The sequence below is a fragment of the Tarenaya hassleriana genome, unplaced genomic scaffold, assembly GCF_000463585.1.
Source record: "Tarenaya hassleriana unplaced genomic scaffold, ASM46358v1 Cleome30, whole genome shotgun sequence".
NCBI classification, from domain to species: Eukaryota; Viridiplantae; Streptophyta; class Magnoliopsida; order Brassicales; family Cleomaceae; genus Tarenaya; species Tarenaya hassleriana.
In genome coordinates, this window is record NW_010966178.1 from 134,919 (window position 1) to 151,381 (window position 16,463).

A 16,463-nucleotide genomic window follows, 5' to 3' on the forward strand; every position below is an offset into this window, starting at 1 on the left:
CTAATACCCACGAAGATATAGTACAGATGTTAGCCTCTATAACGTGGATACTTGAGGCAGAAGCTTCACCAAGCTTCTTGTCCTTCAGATCCTCCAAGTAAAGGTGACAATTACGCTTCCAGTGTCGTCTTGGTAATGCAGTCCTGGATAGCACGGAAGTCATGAGCAAATGTATAAAGCAATCGGTTGAAGCCAACAATTGAGATACTGAGATCATATTGCAGTGTAGCCCACGAACAAAGAACACATTGCACAAGCGAATCTGAGATGTGAGGCAAACATAACCCGACTGTGTCGACATGACTTGGCGACTGTTCGGCAAGATCACCGAACATGGTGACATAGGCGAGATATCAATCATTGCCGAGAGTTGGCCCACCATGTGTTGCGAGCAACCTGAATCAAGTATCCAAGAGAGAACAGAATGCTTACCCGATAAGGTCTTGGTTGCACCAATTTTGTTCTCATTGATGATAGCCACGAGTGTCTGCCACTGATCCGTAGTGAGACCACTCACGATAGCATCAGAAACACCAGCTGGAACAGTAGAGGAGAAGTTGGCGACATGAGTGGCATTCGCTCGAACAGGGGCACCGCGGTTCCGATTATTGATTGGCATCGAGGACTGGGTCGCTCGCCCATGACTAACTCTTGGACGAGTTCGTGGTCTGTCATCCCACCATTCCGGATAATCGATGAGTTTGAAACAATTCTCTTAGACATGACCAACACGACCATAGTGGGTACACAAGACATATTGCTCTCTATCCTCTGTTTTCGGTTTGGTTTTGTTTCCTGCAGAAGTTACTGCGCAGGAAACAATTTCATTGCTTTCGATAGGCATTTCAACAATGCATTTAGAATCTTCTTCCTGACTTACCAAATTGTAAGCTTCCTCCAGGCTTGGTAATGGTGTGCGCGAGAGAAGATTGGAGCGAATCGTGCCAAAGCGACTGTCATAAGACCAAGAAGAAATTCATATAGGCGATCCTCGTTCCTCTCGGTTTCAATTTTGCAGCAATATCACACGTGCACTTCCCGCAAGTGCAGATTTTCATAGATCAGAAATTCATGAGATCATCCCACAATTTAGTTAGCTTCCCGAAATATGCCTCCACAGTCATTTCTTATTGCCGGCAAGTCGCAAGATCACCACGAATCTTTAGTAGACGAGGGCATTCATTGTTCCAAATCTGCGTTTGAGGTAATCCCACAGATCTCATGCGTATTCACGATGAATGACATAGGATCAAAGTTGCGGCTTAATTGTATTCTTGATCCAAGAGACAAGAAGCGCATTGTTGGTATCCCAATCTTCAAAATCCGACGAATCGGTTGATGGCATAAGGATCGAGCCACCACAAATCCAAACTTTTCCGGGATTTAAGAGCTTGGCGAATATTGATAGACCATTTGTCATAGTTGTCACCACGCAATAGTGGGTGCGAAAGAATGATGCCGAGATTGTCGCTCGATGTAAGGTTATAGGGTGAAACCGTTCGGCGTTGAACAACGACATTGCCAGTAGTCGTTGTTGTTCGATTCATTATCGGTATCTGGTCGGATGTCAGGGTTCGGTTTTGTTGTCAGAAGACATGAGAGGCAGGAAGATCAGTTCGAAGCAAGAGGTTTCGAGCTCTGATACTATGTCACAGTTCAGGCCAATATGTAAAGAATTTTGTGATGCTTTCTCATTTACAATGTTGTCGACTTAATTTTAGGTACATACCAACTTGACCTAATCTTATATATAAAAGTAGAGCTTGTAACAAGAGCATGACACGTGTATTTTTGTTAGGAATATGAAAGATTGTGTTTTAGTTTTTCCACGAAAGTCAAATGACTAAGATCAACTAATTCTCAATTAAAAAAATAGAGGGCGTTATCACAATATAGTCAAATAAATATAATTGATTTTCATTTACTTCAGGGGAGGTATCTCTATTGATTCAACTCTACGGGATGTATCTCTATTGATTATTTTCTAAAATTAAATTCTTACAACTATAATTATTCAGAAACTAATGTAAAAGAGAATACGAAAGATTTATTTATACATTCCGATCTTTTCTGATCTTTTCAGTCAATTAAGTAATAATTTTTCAATTAAAATATAGGGGTACAGATTCATTTAATTCTCTACTAACAATGTAAATTCTATTAATGTATTCATAGAACAAAATCATATGTTTTGAGTATGTATCCAATAATAATAGATATTCGGATAATTCTAACAATCCCAAATGCTTCCAGCTCTGCTGCATCCAGTACAATGGTAGAATATGGGCTTCTTTATATAATGCCACCAAAAAGGATGGTCATTCGGACTCTAGAGTCTTGGTTATGGCCCTTCTGGGTGGAACTGGTCGGCTCGGTGGATCCACCTTTTTCGCTTTCCAAGCTTTGTCCTGATCTAAATCCCATCGTTGGTGGTCGTAACAGGTTAGCGAAATTACTTTCCTTTTCATTGTACAATATTCTTGCTTTTGTGATTTTTTTAGTTATATTTTGATTAACTTATTTCTCTCTTTCACAGGTTTACAGTTTAGTTCTTTTTTTTGTTGGAAAAGATTTAATTGATTGGAGTTGAACTACTTAAGGTTAGTTAATTTTGTTCGGGTTGTGTTTAATACGGATTAGTTAACTTTGAACTGGATCAAAGGCGCGTTGGTCATCAATGTTGTAATAATTTATTTTTATCAATTTAATTTTAATCTATCATTCATACATTAATTTAATAGTTAATTGAATTTTTTTATATATACATTGATATAGACACTACAAGAAAATTCTCGTATAGCTACGGAACTTGCGACGGAAAATTCCGTCGCATACAAAATTACGACGGAATACGACGGTTTAGCGACGGAATGCGGGGAAAAATTTTACGCCTCAAAGAGTCGTAAAATCCGTTGAAAATTTGCGACGGAATGCAACGGAGACGTTGCCGTCGCAATAACAAACATTATTTGCGACAGAAATTTCCGTAGCAAATGCTAATTTTAATTATTTTTAATTTAATTTATTTATTTTTCAGAATTAGCTACGGATTTGCGACGGAAATTTCCGTCGCAAATAGTAATTTCATTTATTTCGTTATTTTTTATGAAAATTTTAAAATTTTCGCGGTTTTTATTTCGTTTTGCGACGGATTTGCGGCGGAAATTTCCGTCGCAAATACTAATTTCATTTATTTCGTTATTTTCGATGAAAATTTTCAAATTTTCGCGGTTTTTATTTCGTTTTTTGCGACGGATGGCGACGGTAATTTCCGTCGCAACACGAAATAAAAGCACCGACTTCGTCTTCTTTCTTCAGACTTTGAAGTTTCCAAAAAAAAAATCTTAATCTTCTCCAATTTTTTTCCAACGTTGTTTTCCTCCAAGATATCTCCAACATATATCAAGGTATGTGTATATGTATATGAGTGTGAATATGTATATATGAGTATATATGGATTATATATATATATATATTTTGTGTGTGTATATATGTGTCTGTATATTTTGTGTGTATGTATGTTTATGTGTTGTTAATGTGTGTGTATTGTATGTATGTATGTATGTATGTATGTATGTATGTATGTATGTATGTATGTATGTATGTATGTATGTATGTATGTATGTTTGTGTGTGAATGTGTATATATATGTGTGAATGTATATATGTGTGTTTATATATGTGTGTAAGTGAATGTGTATGTATGTGTGAATGTGTATGTGTGTGTGTTTATGTATGTGTATGTGTATATATGTGAATGTGAATATGTATGTGTATGTATATGTGATTGTATGTGTATATGAATATATGTGTATATGTGTGTGTTTATGTATATGTGTATGTGTTTGTGAAATGTATATGTGTATGAGTATTTATGTATGTGTATATGTGTATATGTGTATGTGTGTTTGTGTATATATGAGTATGTGTATATGAAAATATATGTGTATATATATGTATGTATGTGTATATATATTTGTATATGTGTAATGTATGTGTATGAATGTATGTGTATATAGGTATATGTATATGTGAAAATGTATATATGTACGTGTATATATAGTATATAATTTTTTTATATATTTTTTTTAAAATTTTTAAAACATTTGCGACGGAATGCGACGGAATTATCCGTCACTTTCCGTCGCAAAACGCAGATTTCTTCCGTCGCAGGATTAACGACCCAATTAAGAATTTGCGACGGAATGCGACGGACTTATTTTCGTCGCTATAGCGCTGTCGCAAACGTATAACGGTCGTTAATCCTGCGACGGAAGAAATCTGTTTTCTAATTTTTTCATGTCAAAAAGTAACAAAAATAGTATTCTAGTATGACAATATGCAAGTCTTAATGCTAATTTTTCAAGGTATACTAGATGCTTATCATAGACTTCAAATGTATCATACATTATCTTAAAAATATTCCTACCATGCATATTTTGTTTTTCTTCTAAGAACATAATTTTAATTGTACCGGGATCAAAAATAAATGAGAGAGAGTTAGAAATACCAAGTCTAGAGTTGTTGAAACTCGTAGATAACATCAAGTCTTTTTCGAACCCTTTTTCATGCAATGACGTTTGTTGTCGTATATGAACTTTATTTCTATCCATGAGTGTTTGTTTTTCATCCAAATATTCCATGATGAATGTGTCCTTTATTTTCTGTCCAAAGTGACTTAAAATACCAAATATTTCGTTAGGACAAATAAAATCAAAGTGAATTGGAGAAAAGAAAGAATGACAAACTCTATTGTCGATGTATTGGAAGGACATGATCGGGTTTTCTTTTGGAAGAACGAAGGGGACAAAACTGTTCTCCATAGGTGATGCCTTATTTTTGGGGTTCTTTGCCTCCGTTTTTAGGTCACCATCCTTCACAAACTCCATTTGATTCCCTTCTTCTTTGTTTGAGCAACTCGATTCTATATTTTCCGTATGCTCGACTTCTTCGGTTTGTATCATTTCTTTTCCGTCTTCTTCATTAGATCGTTCATTTAACATCTCATCATCCACACACGTGGGAGTATTCTTCACACATTCCCCCTCACGTTGTGGATGAATGGGCTTCATGTATTCGATAAAGAATTCTCGAACGGTTTGGTCGGTCATCTCTTCTTCCGATAATCGTTCGTGTTGTTCATTGTTTATGATGTTTTGAGTGCGTTCTTCGCACCACATCATTTTTGCTTCCATGATAGATATATTCTCTTTGGTTTTTAGAACCTGCAAGATTAGTTTATTGTGTACACCATCCAAAAATCCAAGAAAAGTATAGAGTTTACGTGTTTCGGTGCTTAGATCGGGATGAAGCTCTTTGATTCTAGCCCAAACGCCCTTGAACGCCCCGTCTCTTTGTTCTTCAAGCATATTACTCCATGCATTTTGGAGTAGCTTGAACTTCCGAATGTATTCAAAGGTAGCTATGACCTTGAAATTTTCATATGACAATTGGTATGTCATGTTTCTCTCCTCTTTCGGTTTTGATTTTTCGAGAGGGATATATGTTTTTTTTTATGTTTATGCAGCGGAAATAAAAAAGAAGGTCATCATGTCTCTTGAGGCTCTGATACCATGAAGAAATTTAGATTAAATATTGAAAACAAAGAAGAGAATGGATGATGAAGATGGATTGAGATGAAAATAAGAGACTTAATTTTATTATTGTTCATGTAGCTAACATATATATATGAAAATAAACGAGATACTCGTAAAGAAACAAAAGGAAAGAGATTAACGGTAAAAAAGGAGACAAATGGAAACTAAAAATAAATATGGTAATGTGTAGCATGATCCTCTTGCACTATTTTAGGAATATGTCTTGATCTTGTGCACGCAATTTGGTGTAGGGATCTTCATGTGACGGCTCAGATTATGTAAGAACGCCACCTCATCATTCTTGCATTTGGGCCTCATTGTTTGTGTAGTTGGGCCTTTAGTCCATGTTTGAGTACATGGGTCTTGAGTCCAAGTTTGTGTCCGTGACTTCATCTGAGATTGCTCGTTCGACTTCATGTGCACGTTGTCCAACCTATCTTTTTCTCTAACATTCCCCCTCAAGATTAGCTTGGAGAAAGATTGACAAGCTAATCTTGCCAAGAAAATATATTGATCCATCTTCAAACATCTCCTATATTCCAAGTTTGATTTTATTTTCTGCAACAAATCAAACAAAAGATTAGCAAACACAAAGGAGGCCGTAGCACTCCGTTTTAAAATAAATTTTGATTTTAACTTTTCTAATTTTTTCATGTCAAAAAGTAACAAAAATAGTATTCTAGTATGACAATATGCAAGTCTTAATGCTAATTTTTCAAGGTATACTAGATGCTTATCATAGACTTCAAATGTATCATACATTATCTTAAAAATATTCCTACCATGCATATTTTGTTTTTCTTCTAAGAACATAATTTTAATTGTACCGGGATCAAAAATAAATGAGAGAGAGTTAGAAATACCAAGTCTAGAGTTGTTGAAACTCGTAGATAACATCAAGTCTTTTTCGAACCCTTTTTCATGCAATGACGTTTGTTGTCGTATATGAACTTTATTTCTATCCATGAGTGTTTGTTTTTCATCCAAATATTCCATGATGAATGTGTCCTTTATTTTCTGTCCAAAGTGACTTAAAATACCAAATATTTCGTTAGGACAAATAAAATCAAAGTGAATTGGAGAAAAGAAAGAATGACAAACTCTATTGTCGATGTATTGGAAGGACATGATCGGGTTTTCTTTTGGAAGAACGAAGGGGACAAAACTGTTCTCCATAGGTGATGCCTTATTTTTGGGGTTCTTTGCCTCCGTTTTTAGGTCACCATCCTTCACAAACTCCATTTGATTCCCTTCTTCTTTGTTTGAGCAACTCGATTCTATATTTTCCGTATGCTCGACTTCTTCGGTTTGTATCATTTCTTTTCCGTCTTCTTCATTAGATCGTTCATTTAACATCTCATCATCCACACACGTGGGAGTATTCTTCACACATTCCCCCTCACGTTGTGGATGAATGAGCTTCATGTATTCGATAAAGAATTCTCGAACGGTTTGGTCGGTCATCTCTTCTTCCGATAATCGTTCGTGTTGTTCATTGTTTATGATGTTTTGAGTGCGTTCTTCGCACCACATCATTTTTGCTTCCATGATAGATATATTCTCTTTGGTTTTTAGAACCTGCAAGATTAGTTTATTGTGTACACCATCCAAAAATCCAAGAAAAGTATAGAGTTTACGTGTTTCGGTGCTTAGATCGGGATGAAGCTCTTTGATTCTAGCCCAAACGCCCTTGAACGCCCCGTCTCTTTGTTCTTCAAGCATATTACTCCATGCATTTTGGAGTAGCTTGAACTTCCGAATGTATTCAAAGGTAGCTATGACCTTGAAATTTTCATATGACAATTGGTATGTCATGTTTCTCTCCTCTTTCGGTTTTGATTTTTCGAGAGGGATATATGTTTTTTTTTATGTTTATGCAGCGGAAATAAAAAAGAAGGTCATCATGTCTCTTGAGGCTCTGATACCATGAAGAAATTTAGATGAAATATTGAAAACAAGGAAGAGAATGGATGATGACGATGGATTGAGATGAAAATAAGAGACTTAATTTTATTATTGTTCATGTAGCTAACATATATATATGAAAATAGACGAGATACTCGTAAAGAAACAAAAGGAAAGAGATTAACGGTAAAAAAGGAGACAAATGGAAACTAAAAATAAATATGGTAATGTGTAGCATGATCCTCTTGCACTATTTTAGGAATATGTCTTGATCTTGTGCACGTAATTTGGTGTAGGGATCTTCATGTGACGGCTCAGATTATGTAAGAACGCCACCTCATCATTCTTGCATTTGGGCCTCATTGTTTGTGTAGTTGGGCCTTTAGTCCATGTTTGAGTACATGGGTCTTGAGTCCAAGTTTGTGTCCGTGACTTCATCTGAGATTGCTCGTTCGACTTCATGTGCACGTTGTCCAACCTATCTTTTTCTCTAACATTCCCCCTCAAGATTAGCTTGGAGAAAGATTGACAAGCTAATCTTGCCAAGAAAATATATTGATCCATCTTCAAACATCTCCTATATTCCAAGTTTGATTTTATTTTCTGCAACAAATCAAACAAAAGATTAGCAAACACAAAGGAGGCCGTAGCACTCCGTTTTAAAATAAATTTTGATTTTAACTTTTCTAATTTTTTCATGTCAAAAAGTAACAAAAATAGTATTCTAGTATGACAATATGCAAGTCTTAATGCTAATTTTGAAAGAGATTAACGGTAAAAAAGGAGACAAATGGAAACTAAAAATAAATATGGTAATGTGTAGCATGATCCTCTTGCACTATTTTAGGAATATGTCTTGATCTTGTGCACGTAATTTGGTGTAGGGATCTTCATGTGACGGCTCAGATTATGTAAGAACGCCACCTCATCATTCTTGCATTTGGGCCTCATTGTTTGTGTAGTTGGGCCTTTAGTCCATGTTTGAGTACATGGGTCTTGAGTCCAAGTTTGTGTCCGTGACTTCATCTGAGATTGCTCGTTCGACTTCATGTGCACGTTGTCCAACCTATCTTTTTCTCTAACATTCCCCCTCAAGATTAGCTTGGAGAAAGATTGACAAGCTAATCTTGCCAAGAAAATATATTGATCCATCTTCAAACATCTCCTATATTCCAAGTTTGATTTTATTTTCTGCAACAAATCAAACAAAAGATTAGCAAACACAAAGGAGGCCGTAGCACTCCGTTTTAAAATAAATTTTGATTTTAACTTTTCTAATTTTTTCATGTCAAAAAGTAACAAAAATAGTATTCTAGTATGACAATATGCAAGTCTTAATGCTAATTTTTCAAGGTATACTAGATGCTTATCATAGACTTCAAATGTATCATACATTATCTTAAAAATATTCCTACCATGCATATTTTGTTTTTCTTCTAAGAACATAATTTTAATTGTACCGGGATCAAAAATAAATGAGAGAGAGTTAGAAATACCAAGTCTAGAGTTGTTGAAACTCGTAGATAACATCAAGTCTTTTTCGAACCCTTTTTCATGCAATGACGTTTGTTGTCGTATATGAACTTTATTTCTATCCATGAGTGTTTGTTTTTCATCCAAATATTCCATGATGAATGTGTCCTTTATTTTCTGTCCAAAGTGACTTAAAATACCAAATATTTCGTTAGGACAAATAAAATCAAAGTGAATTGGAGAAAAGAAAGAATGACAAACTCTATTGTCGATGTATTGGAAGGACATGATCGGGTTTTCTTTTGGAAGAACGAAGGGGACAAAACTGTTCTCCATAGGTGATGCCTTATTTTTGGGGTTCTTTGCCTCCGTTTTTAGGTCACCATCCTTCACAAACTCCATTTGATTCCCTTCTTCTTTGTTTGAGCAACTCGATTCTATATTTTCCGTATGCTCGACTTCTTCGGTTTGTATCATTTCTTTTCCGTCTTCTTCATTAGATCGTTCATTTAACATCTCATCATCCACACACGTGGGAGTATTCTTCACACATTCCCCCTCACGTTGTGGATGAATGGGCTTCATGTATTCGATGAAGAATTCTCGAACGGTTTGGCCGGTCATCTCTTCTTCCGATAATCGTTCGTGTTGTTCGTTGTTTATGATGTTTTGAGTGCGTTCTTCGCACCACATCATTTTTGCTTCCATGATAGATATATTCTCTTTGGTTTTTAGAACCTGCAAGATTAGTTTATTGTGTACACCATCCAAAAATCCAAGAAAAGTATAGAGTTTACGTGTTTCGGTGCTTAGATCGGGATGAAGCTCTTTGATTCTAGCCCAAACGCCCTTGAACGCCCCGTCTCTTTGTTCTTCAAGCATATTACTCCATGCATTTTGGAGTAGCTTGAACTTCCGAATGTATTCAAAGGTAGCTATGACCTTGAAATTTTCATATGACAATTGGTATGTCATGTTTCTCTCCTCTTTCGGTTTTGATTTTTCGAGAGGGATATATGTTTTTTTTTATGTTTATGCAGCGGAAATAAAAAAGAAGGTCATCATGTCTCTTGAGGCTCTGATACCATGAAGAAATTTAGATGAAATATTGAAAACAAGGAAGAGAATGGATGATGACGATGGATTGAGATGAAAATAAGAGACTTAATTTTATTATTGTTCATGTAGCTAACATATATATATGAAAATAGACGAGATACTCGTAAAGAAACAAAAGGAAAGAGATTAACGGTAAAAAAGGAGACAAATGGAAACTAAAAATAAATATGGTAATGTGTAGCATGATCCTCTTGCACTATTTTAGGAATATGTCTTGATCTTGTGCACGTAATTTTGGTGTAGGGATCTTCATGTGATATGGCTCAGATTAAGAATGCCACCTCATCATTCTTGCATTTGGGCCTCATTGTTTGTGTAGTTGGGCCTTTAGTCCATGTTTGAGTACATGGGTCTTGAGTCCAAGTTTGTGTCCGTGACTTCATCTGAGATTGCTCGTTCGACTTCATGTGCACGTTGTCCAACCTATCTTTTTCTCTAACATTCCCCCTCAAGATTAGCTTGGAGAAAGATTGACAAGCTAATCTTGCCAAGAAAATATATTGATCCATCTTCAAACATCTCCTATATTCCAAGTTTGATTTTATTTTCTGCAACAAATCAAACAAAAGATTAGCAAACACAAAGGAGGCCGTAGCACTCCGTTTTAAAATAAATTTTGATTTTAACTTTTCTAATTTTTTCATGTCAAAAAGTAACAAAAATAGTATTCTAGTATGACAATATGCAAGTCTTAATGCTAATTTTTCAAGGTATACTAGATGCTTATCATAGACTTCAAATGTATCATACATTATCTTAAAAATATTCCTACCATGCATATTTTGTTTTTCTTCTAAGAACATAATTTTAATTGTACCGGGATCAAAAATAAATGAGAGAGAGTTAGAAATACCAAGTCTAGAGTTGTTGAAACTCGTAGATAACATCAAGTCTTTTTCGAACCCTTTTTCATGCAATGACGTTTGTTGTCGTATATGAACTTTATTTCTATCCATGAGTGTTTGTTTTTCATCCAAATATTCCATGATGAATGTGTCCTTTATTTTCTGTCCAAAGTGACTTAAAATACCAAATATTTCGTTAGGACAAATAAAATCAAAGTGAATTGGAGAAAAGAAAGAATGACAAACTCTATTGTCGATGTATTGGAAGGACATGATCGGGTTTTCTTTTGGAAGAACGAAGGGGACAAAACTGTTCTCCATAGGTGATGCCTTATTTTTGGGGTTCTTTGCCTCCGTTTTTAGGTCACCATCCTTCACAAACTCCATTTGATTCCCTTCTTCTTTGTTTGAGCAACTCGATTCTATATTTTCCGTATGCTCGACTTCTTCGGTTTGTATCATTTCTTTTCCGTCTTCTTCATTAGATCGTTCATTTAACATCTCATCATCCACACACGTGGGAGTATTCTTCACACATTCCCCCTCACGTTGTGGATGAATGGGCTTCATGTATTCGATAAAGAATTCTCGAACGGTTTGGTCGGTCATCTCTTCTTCCGATAATCGTTCGTGTTGTTCATTGTTTATGATGTTTTGAGTGCGTTCTTCGCACCACATCATTTTTGCTTCCATGATAGATATATTCTCTTTGGTTTTTAGAACCTGCAAGATTAGTTTATTGTGTACACCATCCAAAAATCCAAGAAAAGTATAGAGTTTACGTGTTTCGGTGCTTAGATCGGGATGAAGCTCTTTGATTCTAGCCCAAACGCCCTTGAACGCCCCGTCTCTTTGTTCTTCAAGCATATTACTCCATGCATTTTGGAGTAGCTTGAACTTCCGAATGTATTCAAAGGTAGCTATGACCTTGAAATTTTCATATGACAATTGGTATGTCATGTTTCTCTCCTCTTTCGGTTTTGATTTTTCGAGAGGGATATATGTTTTTTTTTATGTTTATGCAGCGGAAATAAAAAAGAAGGTCATCATGTCTCTTGAGGCTCTGATACCATGAAGAAATTTAGATTAAATATTGAAAACAAAGAAGAGAATGGATGATGAAGATGGATTGAGATGAAAATAAGAGACTTAATTTTATTATTGTTCATGTAGCTAACATATATATATGAAAATAAACGAGATACTCGTAAAGAAACAAAAGGAAAGAGATTAACGGTAAAAAAGGAGACAAATGGAAACTAAAAATAAATATGGTAATGTGTAGCATGATCCTCTTGCACTATTTTAGGAATATGTCTTGATCTTGTGCACGTAATTTGGTGTAGGGATCTTCATGTGACGGCTCAGATTATGTAAGAACGCCACCTCATCATTCTTGCATTTGGGCCTCATTGTTTGTGTAGTTGGGCCTTTAGTCCATGTTTGAGTACATGGGTCTTGAGTCCAAGTTTGTGTCCGTGACTTCATCTGAGATTGCTCGTTCGACTTCATGTGCACGTTGTCCAACCTATCTTTTTCTCTAACATTCCCCCTCAAGATTAGCTTGGAGAAAGATTGACAAGCTAATCTTGCCAAGAAAATATATTGATCCATCTTCAAACATCTCCTATATTCCAAGTTTGATTTTATTTTCTGCAACAAATCAAACAAAAGATTAGCAAACACAAAGGAGGCCGTAGCACTCCGTTTTAAAATAAATTTTGATTTTAACTTTTCTAATTTTTTCATGTCAAAAAGTAACAAAAATAGTATTCTAGTATGACAATATGCAAGTCTTAATGCTAATTTTTCAAGGTATACTAGATGCTTATCATAGACTTCAAATGTATCATACATTATCTTAAAAATATTCCTACCATGCATATTTTGTTTTTCTTCTAAGAACATAATTTTAATTGTACCGGGATCAAAAATAAATGAGAGAGAGTTAGAAATACCAAGTCTAGAGTTGTTGAAACTCGTAGATAACATCAAGTCTTTTTCGAACCCTTTTTCATGCAATGACGTTTGTTGTCGTATATGAACTTTATTTCTATCCATGAGTGTTTGTTTTTCATCCAAATATTCCATGATGAATGTGTCCTTTATTTTCTGTCCAAAGTGACTTAAAATACCAAATATTTCGTTAGGACAAATAAAATCAAAGTGAATTGGAGAAAAGAAAGAATGACAAACTCTATTGTCGATGTATTGGAAGGACATGATCGGGTTTTCTTTTGGAAGAACGAAGGGGACAAAACTGTTCTCCATAGGTGATGCCTTATTTTTGGGGTTCTTTGCCTCCGTTTTTAGGTCACCATCCTTCACAAACTCCATTTGATTCCCTTCTTCTTTGTTTGAGCAACTCGATTCTATATTTTCCGTATGCTCGACTTCTTCGGTTTGTATCATTTCTTTTCCGTCTTCTTCATTAGATCGTTCATTTAACATCTCATCATCCACACACGTGGGAGTATTCTTCACACATTCCCCCTCACGTTGTGGATGAATGGGCTTCATGTATTCGATAAAGAATTCTCGAACGGTTTGGTCGGTCATCTCTTCTTCCGATAATCGTTCGTGTTGTTCATTGTTTATGATGTTTTGAGTGCGTTCTTCGCACCACATCATTTTTGCTTCCATGATAGATATATTCTCTTTGGTTTTTAGAACCTGCAAGATTAGTTTATTGTGTACACCATCCAAAAATCCAAGAAAAGTATAGAGTTTACGTGTTTCGGTGCTTAGATCGGGATGAAGCTCTTTGATTCTAGCCCAAACGCCCTTGAACGCCCCGTCTCTTTGTTCTTCAAGCATATTACTCCATGCATTTTGGAGTAGCTTGAACTTCCGAATGTATTCAAAGGTAGCTATGACCTTGAAATTTTCATATGACAATTGGTATGTCATGTTTCTCTCCTCTTTCGGTTTTGATTTTTCGAGAGGGATATATGTTTTTTTTTATGTTTATGCAGCGGAAATAAAAAAGAAGGTCATCATGTCTCTTGAGGCTCTGATACCATGAAGAAATTTAGATTAAATATTGAAAACAAAGAAGAGAATGGATGATGAAGATGGATTGAGATGAAAATAAGAGACTTAATTTTATTATTGTTCATGTAGCTAACATATATATATGAAAATAAACGAGATACTCGTAAAGAAACAAAAGGAAAGAGATTAACGGTAAAAAAGGAGACAAATGGAAACTAAAAATAAATATGGTAATGTGTAGCATGATCCTCTTGCACTATTTTAGGAATATGTCTTGATCTTGTGCACGTAATTTGGTGTAGGGATCTTCATGTGACGGCTCAGATTATGTAAGAACGCCACCTCATCATTCTTGCATTTGGGCCTCATTGTTTGTGTAGTTGGGCCTTTAGTCCATGTTTGAGTACATGGGTCTTGAGTCCAAGTTTGTGTCCGTGACTTCATCTGAGATTGCTCGTTCGACTTCATGTGCACGTTGTCCAACCTATCTTTTTCTCTAACAAAATTATGGTTTGAAAATCTGGAATTAGACCTCGACCTAAAGACAAACTATGAACTGTGCAGTTTTTCATTACACATGCATGTTTGAATATGAGCATTTTGAGACAATAGGGGGAATTGTTCAATGGAACATGATAAAAACCTAACGGTTGTGTTAACCATTTCTTATTATTATGTGTTTGTTCTTCCGCGTGTTTTTGTTGTTTTCGGTTTGGACTGTTAAATGAATGTTTATCATGGTGCTCTCCGTATGGGTGCTTAAACTCGAAATTATATGGCAAAGTAGATATGTTTCTTTTATCCCATTAACGCCATGGACAGAAGAAGAGTATAGGATGTTCTCATTGGGATTACAGAAGCTAGGAAAACGAGATTGGCGTGGTATCTCCACGAACTACGTGACCACAAGGACGCAACGCAGGTTGCAAGCCATGCTCAGAAGTATTTCATCAGGCAGTCCAATGAATCTCGACGTAAAAGACGTTCCGGTCTTTTTGATATAGTTCCTGACGTGGTTAGTTCCCTCCCTCTTACACTTTTTTTTTTAAATCAAATTTTACTCAATATATTTAGAAGGTGGGTGGTAATGTTTTGAATAGAACATTTAGAATTTTCTTATTGAACTATTTTACAGATATTAGATGTTTGCAATAGAGTCACGGGAGGCATAACCCGAGGACAGTCATATAGGAACACAAATGCAAGGCAGCGATAAGCTTCCAGCTCCAGCTACTGGCTCCTGCCTCATCGTCGATTCTAGAAATTGAAGAATGTGAATCGATGGACTCCAGCAACTCTATCGCTAGAGAGCCACCAGTTGCAGCAGAGGACAACATCCAGTCCCTATATTGTATCCAACGTACTTCTCTCCTTTATCCTCTTTCCCATTCCCGGTATGGCCAACTGGGTACATTTCCAGTCCTATCAACGTGGTACTTAGACCCACAACCGTGCATTCTAAAGTCCCCATCAATGTGGATGAACTTTGGGCATGTCAACAACCACTTTCGTTGAACCTGGTGGGAGGGTCGTCCACAAGGCACACAGCTTTTCAACCGAGTCCGGCATCAGGTGATGGTTCAAACATGAAAAGTGTGAATCACGCCGTCTCAGGCGGATGGTTCGTGTTTTTGTGAGTATTAGCATAGCCGGAATGACTTACCTTGGATAGCATATGATGATGACACAATAGGGTTTTAGCTGGTTTTCGTGATATCATTTAACTTAATAAAGATTATTTTATATATATGTATGTGGTTGTTTGACTTTGTAGTTGTTCAGCTTTGACCATTAGAAATAAAATCCAAAGAAGAAGGAGAAAAGGTTATGATTTTAATGACAATGCCTCTGTTTGGCTTTTGCATGGCGAAGATGTATTAAATCCAACAATACATCAACATCTTCGAGTTAAAACAATTTATCGTCAACAATGAGGCTTGGTTAAATATAAATATTATAAATTTGACATTTATAAATTCTTAAAATAAATAAATTGGATTAAATTTAGAACTAGTTTTATTTCACCAAATTCAACATGAATATAAATGTTGGATTTTAGATAGATGTTGCCAAACCAGTAAAATGAATAAAAAAACGTAAAATGGAAAAATAAATTATGCTTAAATGTCCAAATAAAATTATTTTCAAAATACTAATTTTTCTTTAATGTCAATCTTTATATATAAAAGAGGAGTTCTCTGAACACGGGATTGACACGTGTCCAATATTTCTATTTATACAAATTTAATGCAAACAGTCAATGTTGGGAGTTAAAATAGGGAAAGGGTAGTAAATTCTAATATAATTATGAATGTGCAATCTTGAATGAAAATAAATAACGAAAAAAAAATTCTGTATTCCAAAGATAAAATTTTCGTATTCCAAAAATATATGCATGTTATAAATGTTTTGGTGAAAATAATACACTTCAATTAAAAACTTAGATGAATATATATGTTTTTTTGTCAAATTAAAAAAATATATGCATGTTATATATATATATATATATATATACCATAAAGATATATAGA

General features: G+C 35.4%; 1 pseudogene; it reads left to right on the forward strand.

The window, feature by feature from the left end:
• Positions 1–14,669: 14,669 nt before the first annotated feature.
• LOC109116949 lies at positions 14,670–15,569 on the forward strand (annotated as a pseudogene).
• The last annotated feature ends 894 nt before the right edge of the window (positions 15,570–16,463 follow it).